Here is a 19,556-nt window from a genome sequence, read left to right as displayed (position 1 = left end):
TGCAGCATTCCTTTTTTATTTCATAATTCTTTGAGGCAGTTTGCTGGCAATCTCCACCTACAGAGGAGATATCCCTGCTAAACAAAATAAAATGTTTTGCCAGAATGGCCCATTATCTGTTCTGAGCTATACATTTATAACTAAAATCAGTGAACATTTATTTCCCAAATCTTTAAGGGCCTTATTCAAAAAAAAAAAATGCTGAAAAGCATACTTTGAATTTGACTCTCTGCCCCATTTAAAGAAATATGGAATACTAAGACAATCCATAGCCAGATATCTGCTAAATTAGCTGATTATTTTAGAATTGTGTCCTAAAGCACAAATGTTTGATACATGAGCAGATATTTCATGTGGAATCAGAACAGAAGGGAGTTCCCCTATTGTATTAAAACCTTACTGATTATGACTGTCAGCAGATTTACCTTTTATACACCTTTTTTGTATGTTTTTATATGTTTTAATTTTTTAGGATTTGTTTTAGAAATCTCTGCAAACAAAGGCAAAAATTATTCTTTGAGAATTTTTATAGGTTTTGTACAAGTGGTGACGGACGGGGCTGTGCAGTCATTGCAGTTTTTGTGTCTTGAGCCTTTCCCCATGAGCAAAGTGGTAGAAACATCATTGAGATGTAAAGCAGAGCTGTAACTACAAACAGATCTTGTTAGAACTCCATTTCATTTCATTATATACAGTCAGACTTAACATCTTTAATACTGTAGCTGCTTTCTGTTATATTCTTACCAGTTTTAACAAGATGGAAAAGGTGTATTTTTTACATTCCAAAACAAATATATGTTAATATGCTGCTAAATCAAGTCTTTCACAATGTAGCTTTGTCATGACAATTATTTTCTCTTATTAATAAAAATGCCATGAAGTTATCTTGCATAGTGACGACTGAGTGCATTGTCTGTGCTTGGGATAACTTTACTATTGTATAGTTTTTAATTTACTATGACTTTTTCTGTTTCTAAATTCTGGGATCACGAGCATAGAAATTGGGGTTTCATTTCAAGAAGCAGTTTAAATATTGTTGCCTTACTTAAGACATGTTGTAAAATAAGTCTGTACAGGTAGTCCACCCCAGCCAAGGAGAGTCAGTCTGTACCTGTGTTATTCAAGCAATGGTCTCTGTATTTTGAAAGTATCTTGAGTTGCTTCTAGTACTATATCCTGTACCAAGCTTGCAGTGCTTCTGTTAGATAAACAGTGGTATGTCTTACTTATCACAGTGTAACCGGACTGTTCAGCAAGTAAATCAGGAGACTGAGACGCTGACTTCCAAAGCAAGGCAACTTTTATTAGCTAGCTGACACAGTACTAAGTTCAGACTCAGGATACTGCGCCCCGCGCGTCATCTGACACTCATTCTTATACATCATTAGTGATCATGCGCATAACACATGCCATACATCACACAAGCACATGCGCAGTACTGTTAGTAGTTCTGTAGTTCTCACAGAGAAAGAATACGTCAGTTTCATAGAAAATGTTACTTTGCAAGAAAATGTAACTTATTGCATTGTTTCAGCACATCCACATAATACAGCCTCTGTGTATTGATCACGAGACTGCGCTGACAGAGCTAGCTGTCTCCCTTAATTGCTGACTACTACAAATTGTTATCTGGCTGCTGGTTAACAAATAGGTTTTACTATTACCAAGTTCAAGCTGTAAGGTTTTAGTTTAGGCTCATTAGAGGAACTCTGATCCTTTGGTTAAAACACAAAAGTATATGCAAAGTCCAAGTATAAAAAGTCCTTCTAGTTCAAGTAGTGCAACCTCACCCCCTACAACAGTACTTCCCAAATACACCTACCTCTAAAAGGTGTTTGTGGAGTAGGTCTCTTCCAGTATTGGAGTAATTGTTCCTATATCTTCAAAGGTTTAGGTTTGGATCATTTTAAATGATAATTTTTCTGTACTGTACATAACATTCTGAGCAGTGGACATTACAATATACACAATTCAGATTATCCAAAGTGCACCAACACATACATATACAAAGCACAAATAAAATACTACACATTATAAGAACATAACATAAGCATACTGGGACAGACCCAAGGTCCATCAAGCCCAGTATCTTGTTTCCAACAGTGGCCAATCCAGATCACAAGTACCTGGTAAGATCCTAAAACAATAAAACAAATTTTACACTGCTTATCCTAGAAATAAGCAATGGATTTTCCCAAGTCCATCTTAATAATGACTTATGGACTTTTCTTTGGAAATTATACAAACCCTTTTTTTTTTAACCCTGCTAAGCTAACTGCTTTTACCACATTCTGTGGCAGCAAATTCTAGAGTTTAATTGCACATTGAGTGAAGAAATATTTTCTCTGGTTTGTTTTAAATTTACTACTTGGTAACTTCATTGCGTGCACCCTACTCCTAGTAATTTTGGAAAGAATAAACAAGTGATTCACATCTACCTGTTCTACACCACTCAATATTTTATAGACCTCTATCATATCTCCACTCAGCTGTCTCTTCTTCAAGCTGAAGTGTCCTAGCCGCTTTAGCCTTTCTTCATAGGGAAGTCGTCCCATCCCTTGTATCATTTTCATCACCCTTCTCTGTACCTTTTCTAATTCTATCTTTTTTTTAGATGCGGTGACCAGAATTGCACACAGTATTTGAGGGGCATTCAGACCATGGAGTGATACAAATGTGGTATTCTCATTTTTGATTTCCATTCCTTTCTTAATAATTCCTAAAATTCTACTTGCTGCTACCACACACTGAGTAGAGGGTTTCAATGGACCATCAACGATGACACCTAGATCCTTTTGCTGGGTGGTGACTCCAAATGTGGAACCTTGTATCACATAGCTATGGTTTGGGTTCCTCTTTCCCACATGCATCACTTTGCAGTTGCTCATATTAATTGTCATCTGCCATTTGGATGCCCAGTCTCCCAGTCTTGTAAGGGTCCTCTTGCAATTTTTCACACTCCTCTTCCAATTTAACAACTTTGTGTCAGCAAATTTAATTACCCCACTCATTATTACCATCTCTAGATCATTTATAAATGTGTTAAAAAGCAGCAGTTCCAGCAGATTCATGAGGAACCCCCACTATCTACCCTTCTACACTGAGAATACTAACCATTTGACCCTACTCTCTGTTTTCTATCTTTTAACCAATTTTTAATCCACAATAGAACATTACCTCCCATGCCATGACTTTCTAATTTCCTTAGGAGTCTTTCATGAGGTACTTTGTGAAATACCTTTTGAAAATCCAGATACACAATCAGCAAGTCAACTGGCTGACAACTACGTGTAAAATCTAGACAGCATAGGTTTTAAATCATGTTTTGTCAAATGTGTAGTTTCCAGACTTTTCTGTTAAGGGCCATCATAGTAATTTTTAACAAAACGAAGATGCATCACAATTAAACAATCTTGTTATTCTATGACTGTGAAGATGGAATCTTTTTTTAGGTTTCAACAATTTTTATTGATGACAAGTCAGAAGTAATACAAAACCACTTCAACTTCGAATGGTCAATACAATGCTTCAACACTCAAGTTAGCTTCACACCAAACATACAACACTGTGTGTAGTCATCAAACTTTTAACAATATTTCCCCCTCCCCCATGTATACCTATGACTAAGCTGAGATGGAATCTTTTTTAATGAGCTTGTGATGCTGTGGCGACAGCGTTAGCCGTCTTTGTAGTGGAAGGAATCACAGTCATTGCTTAAGGGTTTATGTCTGGTGACTGAATTCAGGGTCCATGATCAAAGGATTTTAGAAAGAAGCCTTGCTGTTTGGTTCCTGGCCTAAGGCTGTTGCTGCATTGACTACACTAGTTATGGTGGTGGTGGTGGTGGAGAGATATACAGGAAAAGATCTAGAGTTGTAATAATTAAAGACTCATCTCACCAGATCTCAAACTAGTTCTGAATGAGCTGGAAATACAAAAGAGCATGTGAAAACAAGTTATCAGGACCCCACCTGGGCCCCATCGCCATCTTCAAGAAACTACTTGGCATTTACAAGGAAACTTGAGAAACCTTTGCTATGTAGCTTATGATGTAAGGAAACTAACTTCCTCTTGAGCACTACACAAGAGGTTTGGGAAAACTCACATTTTCTGACCCACAAAAAAAATCCTTGTTTGGCAAAGGACAGACCAAAGCACTGAATTACAGGGAGACTATGAATGCTCTATGCTGCTGGTGTGTCACTTTGTCATCAGAGAAGTTTTCTCTTGTAGTTTCTCTGTACCCACATGGCTGACTTTGCCCTCCAGTTTGCTCAGCACATCAGTTGGCCTGTTAGTGACCTGAGTATAAAGAGGGAGAATAACTAAAAACAACAACAAAGTCTTCCCTAGCAACAAAATATTCATATACAAAGTGGGGACTAAGCTGAACCTTTTTAATACCCAAAATAGTGAACAAAAAATTATATCCAATTCCTGATCAATATCAGGGAATATTTGTATTTTATATCTGCACAAAGGAAATATCTTTATATTAAAAATAAAGGGGGGGGGGGGGTGTTCTGCTATGGATTTACAGCCTGCTTCACTAACACAGACTACTCAGTAATTACTGTGGATTTTTTTGGATTCGTATTAGGTAAATTAGACCTTTATTAGAGGTGCTAAAATCTACAATGAGTAAGATATATACAATGATTAAAATATATACACACAATGATTAGCTATATAACTAAAAAGAAACAATACCTATCTATAAACAGTGATTACATCACTGGTCTCTACATCTAAGCAATGCTAAGAGTCCCTAGACCAGGAAAAGAAGCAATAATACACTATAAACAATCATCACTGGTCCTTACATCATCCAGGCTGTTATCAGCAGCTGGGGGGGGGGGGGGGCTGTTCACAGCGAAAGCCAGGCGCTTCTTTGATCAGGAAACATGGTTCTCTGTGCAGTTCGTACTTTACTCACAGATGAGCTCCCACTTCATTGCCAGAGGCCTTCCATTTTTATTAGGTTTAGAACTCATGTTCAGAGCTGAGGAAAATTACAGAATGCTTCTCTATTTAGGTAAACAAGCCATACTGTGGGAATGTGGGCACATGTTTCCCAGTCCAGGTGGGCAGTCTGAACTTGAAAACAGGCCCCCATCTTTCCCTTCACATAACAAATTAATTAGAGCTGTCTTATCTTCTACATTCCAACTTATTTTCACACAATCAAAGTTAATCATTTCCAAACAGAACCACTTCTAATCAAAAATATAGACCCCAAGTGCAGTGGTCAGTCAAGGCAGAGTTGAAAACTTTAAAATTCACTTTTATTACAGGGGGGCTAAGCAACCATTCCCTGTCTAGGTCCAATGACAACTGAACTATTAAAATAGGCTAACTTTTTTTTTTTTATTCAACCAAGATCTCTGCTAAGCTTAAATCAGTGGCATTCCTAGAGGGGCTGACACCCGGGGCGGATCGCCGATGCGTCCCGCCCCCCCCCCCCCGCTGAAAGGACCCCCCCACCCCAGCGAAAGAGCCCCCCGGTTGCACGCCGCTGGGGGGGGGGGGTGCCGTGCACCGGTCAGCGTTCGTTTTCATGCTCCCTTTGCCCCGGAACAGGTTACTTCCTGTTCCGGGGCAGAGGGAGCATGGAAACAAACTACGCTGACTGGCGCACGGCACCCCCCCCCCAGCGACGTGCACCCGGGGCAGACTGCCCCCACCCCCCCCATTGGTACGCCACTGGCTTAAATTATTGGTCAGCTGTGACCGTTGACCTTCCATTTCCCTCTTTCTAAAAGGGAGGGATATGAGAAACCTTGGAGAGAGAGAGGACATCAGTGACACTTTCAGAGCATTAGCCACATACTACTACTACAAATCATTTCTATAGCACTACCAGTCGTACGCAGCGCTTCACAATTGAACATGAAGAAAAGACAGTCCCTGCTCAGTCCCTCATATCTTTTAAACATGCGGTGGGTAATTTAATAACTGCGTGTCTAAGTAATAGGTGCACCTGTGTGTCTTTAAAATAGCCTGCTTGAAAGCTATTGCACAAAGTTTGTCGGTACGTGTGCTGGTCAGAATTGATACTTTGCATGTATTTTATGAAGCATATGAATAAGTGGAAATTATATCCACACTCTGCCTGTGGAAGGTGCCTACCCATATATCACATAAAAGTAGGCACTCTGTTTTCTAATATGTATGTACATACTGAGACAATTTTATAAGCACCTACTTGAATGTGTGAAAGAGTTTTTCTGTGTGCTCAGGTTGCTTACAAAATTGCTCCCATTAAGTGGTGAGGCTGATGATAACCTTTAAAAATGTAACAGATGCAGACTGTATCACCACAGTGTTTTCCATATTTTCAAACATTGTACAAGACAGTTATTCTGAAGCAAAATTTGTGTTCCAATTTTTACACCTTATCTTCAAGAAATTCAATTTTTTTCTCAAACTTTTCTCTGTAGGATATTGAACTTTGCTGTAGCTGATTCTAGTTGTTACACAAATATTGGATTTGGCCTTATGAGAGCATTTGTGGCATTTGCACAAGGAACTCTCATAATGCTTCAAAATTAAAACACAAGATGATTCAGAGGTGCCTACACCAGCTTTAAGGCATCTCCTTCACTTCTAAAAGAAAGTACAGCACTAACAGAGAAACCTTCCAAATCTTACTTTGTTTGGTGTAATTTACGAGTAGCCCCATGTCCTTAGCCTCCAATATACCAGTGGGTTGCCAGAACTCTTGACTTCCTTCCTATTGCTCTAGGCTACAACTGTGCATACTCTAGTACTGATAGCTGTAGCTGCTTTTTCAACCTACTGCCAGCTTCACAGTCTTGGCAGCACTGGATGGACTCTGAGTGGTTTCTCCATGAGCTCAGAGACCTTACAATACCTGCCAAGAAAAGTGGTCCTCAAAGTCCCATAGCTGCAGATTAAAGTAGTATGTTGGCTGAGGAAGAAGTCTGGACACAGAAGCTTGGAAATCCATTTGGGGGCTGAATTCTGAATAAAAGTTTCCAGGCTCATGAAACCTCTGCAGTTCTTGGAGGTGCTCATTACAAGCTGTGGTATTTTTCTGGCTTTTGATTCAAGTGCTCTGTCTGATACTTCTGACAAAAAGGGAGGTTCTCTTTTAAAACATAACTAAGTTATTCTTGGTTTATGGAAGGAAATTCCAAGAGGCGTTTTGGCTGGTGTGTGGTTTTTTTTTCCATAAATTTCATAGTAGAAGTTCAATGCAAAAGACAAGCACAACTCTTCTAAGTGTTTCATCCCATGCACCCATCTTGCAGTCTATTTTTTCAGACTGACTCATTAATTAGATATTTAGGTTAGACAGAATTATTTAGCATTGATTTGAACAGAAACAACAAGCAAGAAATTTAGACCAATTGATATGTGAAAATAGAAACTGTGATATCTGATTAGTTCTTTTAAGTAGTTATTTTTAGTTGATCTGGATACAGTAATATACCACAAAGGGAGCAACAGCTACATACCTCAAAGATACATAAATGTATGTTATAGTCAGAAAGGAAAGAGAAATCAATCCATACTTCATAATAACGCATGAGCAACCAAACCAGACTGCATCTGCAGTAAATCAGTGTGTGAAGGGGTTAGATTTCATAGAATGGAGGCTGGTTCTCTTGCAGAACAGCTAAGGCAAACGTAGGGATTTGTTGGTCTCTCTCATTTCTTTCAACATCTATCCTACTAGCAGAAGGCTGGCTTGGAAACATTGCCAGTAAAGCTTCAATGCGAAAGATGCCTGCAGATTGCCTCCCTCAAACAGCATGATCTGATTTTTAGATATGTTACTTGCCTTTTCCAAATCTCAGCTCAAAGTAAGTTACTTTTAGGCACATAAATTATTTTCCCTTCTCAAATGCACTTTACAATCTAAGTTTTACCTGAGGTAATGGAGGTGAAGAGATTTGGCCAAAGTGTAGAAATTCTGCTTGAGCTGTCCAAGGTGGAAAACTCCAGCACAAGGGAAGGTGAACCTGGATTCTGAGATAGTTTCTAGGCACAAATTACTAAGGCAAGTAGCATCTAGCTTCCAACTGCATCTTCACTTTCGCTGAAGAACTTGTACCTAGCCCTAGAAGTAGAAAAATAAACCATCCCAAGAGGAGGAGGAATCAGAACAGCTTGGAAGTTTATCAATCACTGTGCCTAGGAAGCAAAGCATAGTGTAGTTGGTGATTCACCTACTGCGCAAAATCTGCTACCTCTCATTAATGTCATTTTTATTTATTTTATAATCCATTCTATCCAACAGAGATGGCTGAAAAAAAATAAGATAAGTAAAACATTGAATACATCTATTTAAAAAAAAGGGAGGGGGAGCAACATCTGGAAAGTTGTGTATCCTATTGCCCTTAGTATGGGAAATAAGATTCTGGATCAAGAGACTGACTTGGATTTGGTGACAGTCACAAAGATGTGGTTAACAGAGAATCACGAGTGCGATATAATTATGTAATGCCCCTTTACTGGGCTTACCTAGATTTAGGGTTCGACCTAGCTGGAGCCTCCCTAAGGCAGTCTTTGTTGGTCCCTTACTCACTTGGCACTTCGGTGCCTTCACCAGTGGAAGAAAAGTGTTAACAGGTGAGATTACCACCTTCTCCCCCCAGGGGAAAAAAAAGGGAGAACCGCAGTGAACAAGGCTGGCTAATAAACAGGTTTTATTTAACTATTTATACAGATCTTTATTCAGCGATTATATACAAACACCAATAGTCTTGGTACTTATCCTCTTAAATCCTATGCACTCCAGTATTAATAGTTAGTCTTTGACTCAGGTATTTAGAATCAGTCCTTCACATACTGTTCAGACCCTATCAGTCTTGCTCGACAAGGTAGCTGTAAGCTCTTCTCTGCTGCTTATTCAAATCAGTGTATGGGCATGGCTGAGTAGCCTAGGTCCCTCCTCTCCTCTCCTTTCCTCAGAAGTCCACCCTCTCCCAGTCCCCTCAGATCTCACCCCTTCTACAGGAGACTACTTGGGCTGGTGGCTGCTGTGCTGGATCTCAGGTGGGCTAGGCCTGTCCCTGTTGTGGCTTCCTGGAGGCTGGGCTATGGGGACCAGCTGTCCTCCCAAGGGCTGGGTCCCTAATACTGATCGCACCCCAGAGGCCTTCACCCTTGCTGGTCCTCTCTTCAAGAGGAGCCTCTAGGTTTCTCTCTCTTGGGATTCTGGATTACTAGCCCTTAACAGGGCTCTGCAACTGCCAGTTCCAGGGTTCCCCACTAGAGGGCTACCTCTGCTCTTCTCTGCCCTAGGCACTGATAGTGCTCCTACAGGCCATTTTCTTCTGCCCTGAGCTGTGCCTGCTCCCAAGGGTTGCTGCTCCTTCTTTGGCCCTGAAATGCTCCAAAATGCTGAACCTGGCTCCCAAGAGCTTCCGCTCTCCATGTCTTCAGAGAAGCCTCTAAAGATACTTTCCCTGTTGGGATTCAGGTTTACCAGCCTTAAGCACCAGTGCCAGGATTTCCTCACTAGAGACCAATCTCCACACCCAACCAGAACCATACATATGGTTAGCATGAGTCAAGTTCTTCCAAAGACTAAAAACAACTCTCTGACTGAATTCCCAAAATGCCACAAATTTGCCTCTCCCCTATGCTCATTGGGAGCAGGTTTTTATTTCCCTTTTTCTGATTCAGCTCTTTCCATAATGAATATGCATAGTTTGACCCACAAGCGTTATTACCGTTGGTGAATTAAACCCATCATGTGTAGAAATGTTCCCATGCATGCACCTGTCTGCCCTCTATTTGCATGCAGGAAGCTAAAGAACCCATCGCCCCTCCTGTAAACTGAAAAAAAAAAAGTTAAATCAGCTACCTTCCTGTATAGCTCTACTAAGGCAAGCAAATTGTCAGTTATGAACTCAGAACAAACCTGTTTGTGTTTTTAAAAGCAGTTCCATACAATTTCTTCTTTCCATTTATTCTTATTAAAACCCACCATACCGGGGAGGATGGGGGGTTCATAAGGAAAGACAGGATAGATAGATAGAAAGAAAGGGAGGAGGTGGAGGAGGAGGAGTGTTCTATGTTAAGATAAAGTGACAGATAGGCAGGATTTATGGGGTAAGAAGGTTAACCTGGAAAGAGGGAATACAAATTCTATTTTCATTGGTGTTATACACAGGCTGTCTTCACAGAAGAAGTGAACAAAGATTTGATTGAAGACATTCACAATATAGCTATGGAAGGGGAAATACTACTACTAGGTGATTTCAACATGCCAGATATTGATTGGGACATTGCGTTTGCAAGGTCATCCAGAATCAGGGAGATCCTGGATTCTCTACAGAGAAAACTGTTCCTGCAGTTGGTAATGGAACCCACACCACATGGGTGCCATACTGGACCTGGTGCTTACAAATGGGGAGACTGTTTCTGATGTTAAAACAGGTGAGCATCTGAGATCCAGTGATTACTGGGTGGTGTGGTTCAATATTAGGACACGTGGAGAGGGTTCAGTCAAAAGTGAAGGTTCTAGACTTTAAATAGCTTTGTCAAGATGGGAACACCTGGGGGGAGTAGAAAAGCAATGAGCAAAACTGAAAGGAGTAATTTTAGGAGCAACAAATCTTTTTGTTAGAAAAGTAATAGAAAAAGAATGTCTCTTTGGTTCTGAAAAGTAGTAGCTGAAAAGGTAAGGGAAAGAGGTCAACTGTCAAACTACAAGAGATCTCAGAAAGATCCCAACTTAACAAAAAAAAAAAAACAAGCAATATCCGGAAAAGCAAAGCAAAGCTGGTAATGTAGTCAGGAAAGCAAAAATGCAAATGAAAGAAAAAAGTAGTTAATATATTAAATTGGGGAGGGGGGGATGAACAAGACATTTTTTTTTAATGTTAGTGGCATTGTGGGTTTCAAAGGTGGAAGAGATGAGTGTGTAGAAGCTGATAAAGGATAAAGTGGGAATGCTTAACAAATATTTGTTCTACATTTACAGATGAAGAGAAATTAGTAATAGGGCCACAAAAGACAAACACAAATAGGAATGGAAATGTGATAGACCTTTAACAATTTTCAGAAGACTTATTGAGGAGCTAGAAAAATTAAAGGTAGACAAAGTGATGAAGCCAGATGGGATACATCTGAAGGAACTTAGGGAAGTTCTGATGGTTCTTCTGTCTGACCTTTTCAACGCTTCTCTAGAGTTGGGAGTGGTGCCAGAGGACTGAAAAGGGGGCAAATGTGGTCCCTCTCCACAAACCAGTGGTTAGTAAATTAATGGAAACGCTTCTAAAGCAAAGAATAATGGGGTGTCTGGAATCCAATGGCTTGCAGGACCTGAGACAGCATAGTTTTACTAGAGAGGGGTCTTGTCAGACAAATCCGATTAGTTTTTTGTTAGTGGATGACCAGGTAGTTGGATTGAGGGAGAGCGCTAGATACAGTATACTTAGATTTAGCAAAGCATTTAACTGTGTTCCGTATAGGAGACCTAGAAATAAACTAGGTGCCCTCAATATAGACCTAAAGTGACAGACTAGGTTACAAATGGGTTAAATGGAAGGCAACAGAGGGTAGTGGTAAATGGTATTCATGCTGAGGAAAGAGACATTACTAATGGTGTGCCGCTAGGATTGGTTCTTGGTCTAATTCTTTTTAACATTTTTGTAACAATATTGTGAAAGGGCCATTGGGTAAAATGTGCCTCTATGGGGATGATTCAAAAATATGCAATAGGGTTAGGTACCTCTGATGGTGTAGATAACATGAGGAGAGATCTAGTAATGCCTGAAGAATGGTCCAGAATTTGACAGTTAAGATTTCATTCTAAAAAAAATGCTGGGTCAAGCATTTGGGCTACAAGAAACCCAAGCGAGAGATACAGTATAGGGCATGAAGTGCTGTACATCTGTGCACAAAAGCAGAACGGGACTTGAGTGTGATTGCATCTAATGATCTTAAAGTAACCAAAAAAGTAGAAAAGGTTATTCTAAAATCCAGAACGATGCTTGGATTCATAGGAAGAGGAATGGCCAACAAGAAAAAGAAGGTGATAGTGCTTCTGTATCAGTCTGTGGTGAGGCTTCATTTAGAGTACTGTGTACAGTTCTGCAGACCCCATGTTTAAAACAATATATACAAGATAGAGTCAGTCCAGAGGGTGATTACTGAAGAGGTCAGTGGTCTTTGTCATAAAACACATGAGGACAGACTTAAAGATCTCAGTACAGAAGAAAGGCACAAGAGTGGAGATATGATAAAGACATTTAAATACTTCTATATAGTAACATAGTAAGTAACGGCAGATAAAGACCTGAACGGTCCATCCAGTCTGCCCAACAGTCACACTCATTATCAATTCATGATTAAATCAACAATGAATGTGATATTATATACTTTATCATGAGTCTTTATTTGGCATCATTTATGGGACATAGACCATAGAAGTCCGCCTGGCTCTATCCTTATGTTCCACTTACTGGAGTTGCCATCAAAGCCCACTGCAGCCTATCCAAATCCATCTTGTCATTTGCGGGACCAAGACCGTAAAAATTTGCCCAGCACTGTCCTCGGTTCCAGCTACTGAAGTTGCCATTGAAGCCCTTTCCAGCTTATCCTAAACTGGATTGCCATATACAGACACAGACCTACAAAGTCTGCCTGGCACCAGTCTTAGTTCTTTACTGCCGGAGTAGCCGTCCGAGAGTCACTCAGACATCCACCCCCATCAACCATTTAAGATTTTTTTATTTTGTTTTCTACCATCTATAAATAGAGTTCCTCTGTGTTCATCTCACACCTTTTTGAATTCTGTCACTGTTTTTGTCTCTACCACCTCTCTTGGGAGGGCATTCCAGGCATCGACCACCCCTCCATGAAAAAGAATTTCCTGACATTACTCCTAAGTCTGCCACCCCGTAACCTCAGCTCATGTCCTCTAGTTTTATTATTTCCCCTTCTCTGGAAGAGATTTGTTTCTATAGTAATACCTTTCAAGTATTTAAATATTTATTTATTACATTTGTATCCCACATTTTCCCACCTATTTGCAGGCTCAATGTGGCTTACATAGTACCGGAGATGCATTTGCAGACTCCAGTGTAAACAAATACAGAGTGATATTGAGATAAGATAAAGTTCATGTGGTACAACCACATAAAGGAATCGTACAATGGAAGAATTGTGTTATGTCCATTCCGTATTTTAGTTTTGTTGTGTACCAGAGATCAGGCATTTATGTTGGGTTAGTAGGGCATGCCTTTTTAAACAGATAAGTTTTTAGTGTTCTCTGGAAGTGTAGGTGGTCATATGTAGTTTTCAAGGCTTTTGGTAATGCGTTCCAAAATTGTGTGCTTCTGTAGGAAAAACTGGATGCGTAAGTTGATTTGTATTCGAGTCCTTTGCAGCTTGGGTAGTGGAGATTTAGGTACGTTCGTGTTGATTCGGATGTGTTTCTAGTTGGTAGGTCGATCAGAAAATCTTCAGGGCTCCTATTTTTTGTCTTGGCTGGAGGCAGAGGGGAGGGGGAACTTCATGGAGGAGTGGTCCAGTGGTTAGAGCACCGGTCTTGCAATCCAGAGGTGGATGGTTCAAATCCTACTGCTGCTCCCCGTGACCTTGGGCAAGTCACCCAACCCTCCACTGCTTCAGGTACAAACTTAGATTGTGAGCCCTCCTGGGACAGAGAAACATCCAGAGTACCTGAATGTAACTCACCCTGAGCTACCACTGAAAAAGGTATGAGTAAAATCTAAATAAATAAATTAGTAGGGAGGTGTCATTCATGCAAGATTCCAACTTCAGAGTATTTTCAAGGTAATTAATAAGGAGGTGTCAAACATGCAACACAAAGAACTCAAGTTGGAAGATTACTTCACACTCTGATATCCTGCTTCAGAGTTTCTGATCAATTTTGCAACAGTCACTTTAAGCTAATTTCATTTCTTAGTCTTTCTTATACTTGCTTAAAATGTTAAAAGATTTGCTAATGCAAAACAGTTTCTCATTCTGGCTTCTCTGACCATCTTTGATTACTGACAAGTCGGCCCAGAGGGGGGTGTTGCTCTTGGTCAGGGAAAGGTACTTGAAAACAATAGGAAGGTACTTGACTTAATTGCTCTGTGGAATGTGGTCAGTGAGGAATGCTAGCACTTAGACATTGGTTTTAAACTCCACAAAACTTCTGTTAAAAAAAAAACAACAGCTCCCTAATACATGCATTTAAGCAACCCTAAATATGGCATTAAAAAAAAAAAAAAACAGGTCCCTAATACATGCATTTAAGCAACCCTGAACATTGCATTCCTTTGTTAACAGCTCGCCTGTGTGCATAATCTGTTAACATCCAGACTGACCCAAGCAGAGTTACTTGATTCCCTTTCCCTTCTGTTTTGACCAACTCACACTGATCTGCCTCTTCACCAGCTTAACTTTCTGGTTTGATCAAATGCAGTGCAGAGGGCTCTTCCAAAGGCATGCTTGTTCTGCTGGGGGTAACCCTCTTCTCCCAAAATATTGTCCAAAATCCATATGAGTGTCAGGGATATTATAATTAATCTTAAAATCTTATCTCTGTGGAAAGAGGATTTTAGGGTTTTGGCACAGGCAATCGTTTTTCCTCAGTTGGATTATTGCAATTCATTGTATTCTCAGATTATATGTAAATTAAAAAAAACGATTGTAACTTTTACAGAATACAGCAGCCAGATTAATTTTTGGTGTGGGTTGGTTTGATATTGTAACACCTATTCTTAATGAACTTCATTGGTTGCCAGTATGTCAACATATTAGATTTAATATGCTATGTTTAGTTTTCAAATCACTTTCTGGATCAAATGCAGAGGGGTTGGTGGATTTGCTGGTTATTCCCTCTTCAAGGAGAAATCTTTGGTTTCACTGGACTTTAACATTATGTTATCCTTTGTTCTCTCCAGAACTTCAGATCCTTAAACGCGAAGGATGGAAACTGGAAAGGAGATGGTGTAAATCTCACAGGCATCCATTAATGTAGCCTTTCTTTGTCTTTATGCATCACTTTGCCTCCTGGAAAATGTAATTGCCTTCTTGAAACCAGTGCACCTCTCCATTGTCATTTGAGTTTCTTTGTATAGAAAACAATGGCTGCATTTACTACGTCGGACTCGGCAATGTGAACGGTGCAGGCAGCGATTGAGAGAAGCTGGCAGCGTCGGAGCTTCCCTCTGCGAGTCCCGCCTACGTTGTTTCAACTTCCTGTATCATGTCTGTATCATATCTCCCCTGTCCCTTCTTTCCTCTAGGCTATACATATTTAGGTCTTCCAGTCTCTTCTCATACGTCTTATGGTGCAAGCCCAATATCATTTATGTTGCCTTCCTCTGGACTGCTTCTAGTCTTTTTATATCCTTAGCAAGATACGGCCTCCAAAATCGAACACAATACTCCAGGTAGGGCCTCACCAGCGACTTGTATAGGGGCATCAATACCTCCCCTTTCTTCTGCTGGTTACTCCTATCTCAGTGCAGCTTAGCATCCTTCTGGCTATAGCCATCACTTTGTTGCACTGTTTTTTTTTTGTTTTTTTTTCACTTTAAGGTCCTCAGACACCATCACCCCAAGGTCCTTCTCCCCGTCTGTGCATATCAGCCTCTCACCTCCTAGGACATACAGCTCCTTTGGGTTTCTACTCTCCAAATGCACCACTTTGCACTTTTGTTTTTTTGCATTAAAGTTTAATTTCCAAACATTAGACCATTCTTCTAACTTTTGCAGAACCCTTTTCATGTTTTCCACTCCCTCCAGGGTGTCCATTCTGTTACAAATCTTGGTATCATCCGCGAAAATCATACCTCAACCTTTAATCCTTTGCCAATGTCACTCACAAATATATTGAACAGAATCGGACGCAGCACCAATCCCTGAGGCACTCCACTACATAAATGCACAGGAGGTGAGCCTTAATTGAAAGGAAGCTCTGGAATGATGGGGCATAGGTTAAAGGTGAAAGGGTAGAGGCTCAGGAGTAATCTAAAGAAGTACTTCTTTATGGAAAGGATGGTGGATGCATGGAATGGCCTCCCAGCTGAGGTGGTGGAGACAGACATGCATTCAAGAAAACGTGGGACAAATACATAGGATTTTAAGGGATAAGCAGATTTGATGAGCCATATGGTCTTTATCTGCTGCTGTCTTTCTCTGTTTCTATGTTTTCTACAATCTAGGTATATAAACATACATGAAAAAAACCCCCATTAAAAACAAAGTGTACCAAACTTGAAATACATCCTATCACTCACCCATAATGATTTCAGCTGCTTCCTAAATGTGAGACTGCAGATTACTTTGAGAATGCAAGCTAACAATTCCAACCAATGCTGTGAGTCATTGAAGGAGTCAGTTTTCTGTCTCTTATGTGTGTCCTGTCTCTTACTTTTCTTGTACAGGTTTTCTTTACTATTTTAGTTCTTTTCCTATGTTTTCAATAAAATTTTAATGTAAAGACAGTTTATCAAATAAAACTGAACTAACTAGTGAATTAGCAGTTGTCCTTCCTGAATGTAATAGATAAGCACTCTGAAATTGGCTATACATCTAGTATCATCAGCTCAATGATCTGGCAGAATGGGAAGATGTAAAACCACCAAACTCTACCAGATAGAGTGGTAGCTTCTCATAATGCATAATCAGTTTTAAATAGTACGAATTGCCAGTGCCATGAACACAGCCTAAGGGGAGACCTAAGCAGCAGATTTCATAATGATTTGTATGGCACATAAAGCATAGTTTAGCAAACCAATAGAGTATTACAGTTATCCCATGCTTGGGAGTGCAACTGCCTTGCATTAAGTGAAATTCAGTAGGAACTAAATACATTTTATGCATTTGGGTTTATTTACTGCCTTCTTGAAGAATTTATGGACTAAACACAGCTAAAGTTAAGGCCTTAATCTGATCCTTACATATGATTTGTAAGTCTGTTCTTCATCCTAGACTCCTTCCTGTTGGGAGAAACTTGGTTCTATTAATGTTAACAGCTGTTTCCACTCAAACTCTTGCATTATGATTTTTTTTTAAATTCAAAACAAGGTTGTTGGAGCTTAGCCAAGTCAAACACCTAGTGTCCTGTTCCCACAAAATTACATCTTTTGACAATAGTACAAAGATCTGAATATCATCTGCGTACATTCAGAACTTCCACCCTTTCAAGTTCGGCACATTTGCCAGATCCCAGTGTAAACATTAAGGGATCCTTTTGAGTGCAGACTAATAAATTAGTGTGCGTTAAGTGACATGCAGCCTATAGGTATACAATGGGCTGCATGACATTTAGCATGCTCTAAATCCATTAGCGCAACTTTTTTTTTTTTTTGTTACATTTGTACCCCGCGCTTTCCCACTCATGGCAGGCTCAATGCGGCTTACATGGGGCAATGGAGGGTTAAGTGACTTGCCCAGAGTCACAAGGAGCTGCCTGTGCCTGAAGTGGGAATCGAACTCAGTTCCTCAGTTCCCCAGGACCAAAGTCCACCACCCTTACTAAAAAGACCTCTAAATAATATAGCAGAAAGAATAACCCTGAATGTGTCTTAGTCATATATTTCTACTTTCTGTTCCATTCCCATTAAAATGGTCATTCATGTTGGCACAAATAATGTCCACTCAACACAATCATTTCCACCAAATTAAACATTTGCAAGGAGAAAAAAAAGACCTCAACCTTGACTTAATGGCAGCATTTGTACTGTAAAAATTGAATTGTTAGTCTCTCAGTCACAAAAATTTCCTTTGTGAATTCTGTATGAAATTTCATACTGTTTGTGACATTCAAATTTAAAAGGTGAAAATATCCAAAAATTTATCTTGCTGACAGTCCACGGCACAAACAAATGGTGGTTCTTAATGGCTTTTCTTATACACCAAGGTAATACACAACAAAGAGGGGAAAGCTCGCTTAGTCAACCTCAGTAGTATTGCAGAAAGCGAGCAAAAACTTTGAATGTGACTAAAACCACCCAATGAAAAAAAAGCAAAAAATGGAGGAAAAGACCTCAGAAAATGGTGACCTGCTACTCCAAGCCTGTAGCAATTAGACCATCCTGGTCACGTCTTCTCTGTATAATTATCGGTCAAAAAACCCCCAGCCAACTACAAGGGTTGTGCAAAATTATTTGTGTCTCTTTTTATATATTTTTTCTGGAATTTTTAATTGCATCATGCACCAACTTGAAAATTATTTTCATAATTTTAGGTGCAGTTTGTATCCAAGCTGGTATTGGAGCATGGGCTTGTGCATTTAATTACATTAGCTGTCAGGTACAACTGTTTTTTTTTTCCTGACTGGTTCTATAAGTGTGGACATTGACGTTCACGAATGGCAGGCTGTCAGGGACAGCTGGCTGAGAATTGACAGGCTCACCAGCAAGCATGTGTGGGCGTTTTAGTATATATTGGCGTTTTTTTCGGGCTCCTGCATTCAAGCTCCAACAGACGGAGCACTGGTTAAGGTCAGCTGCCGTCGTGGTTTGCTTTTCATTTTTTCTCCTTTTTGTTGAGTTTGAGTAACACTATGGAGAGTTTTTGAGACTATGTTATGTGTAACTTTTTGTTTTGTTTTGCAGTGCCACTGCTGAGCCTGAACTGGTATCAACGAATTGGGTATCCTGTGTCCCCTGAAGAAGCCTTCTGGTGAAACGGGTCCGTCGGGTCTTGGTTGTCATTCGTGATAACTACACACATAAGTACATAAGCACCCGCCATACTGGGAAAGACCAAGGGTCCATCAAGCCCAGCATCCTGTCCCCGACTGCGGCCAATCCAGGCTTCAAAAACCCGGCAACCCCCCCCCCCCCCAAAAAAAAAAAATGAATAATGTTCAATGGACTTTTCCCTCAGGAATCTGTCCAAACCCCCTTTAAATTCCGTAAGGCCAGCTGCTGTCACTACATTCTCCGGCAACGAGTTCCAGAGTCTAACTACACGCTGAGTAAAGAAAAACTTTCTCCTGTTTGTTTTAAATCTACCATATTCTAGCTTCATCTTGTGTCCCCTGGTTTTGTTGTTGTTTGAAAGTGTAAACAAATGCTTCACATCTGTCCGCTCTACTCCACTCATTATCTTGTAGACTTCTATCATATCACCCCCTCAGCCGCCTTTTCTCCCAGCTGAAGAGCCCTAACCTTCTCAGCCTTTCCTCATAGGGAAGTCGTTCCATTCCCTTTATTATTTTCGTCGCCCTTCTCTGTACCTTTTCTAATTCCTTTATATCTTTTTTGAGATGCGGCGACTTTTGAATGAGTAATCTCTCAATGGGCTGCTTTAGTCCCCATTATGCACAAAACACAATACCTCCACACAGAGTCAGCTATCAAGAGTAATTGTTTGCCACTTCTCTAATGGTGATGGGGAAACTTATACCTGAAAATTCAGGATTAGATGGGCAGGGCAGCTTGAGAGAATAACAACAGGCATAGATTTTAGAAACACCCATGACCCACCCTCACTTTTTTTTATAGCTTTTATTGAAGAATGCAGCAAATCACAACAATAAATTGCCAGCCTGGGCACATCAACCATAAACATAGCAATGCATATCTCAACAGATATATCCCCACTGG

This window comes from Microcaecilia unicolor, chromosome 3, assembly GCF_901765095.1.
Source record: "Microcaecilia unicolor chromosome 3, aMicUni1.1, whole genome shotgun sequence".
NCBI lineage: Eukaryota > Metazoa > Chordata > Amphibia > Gymnophiona > Siphonopidae > Microcaecilia > Microcaecilia unicolor.
Note: the sequence above shows the minus strand (reverse complement) of the source record.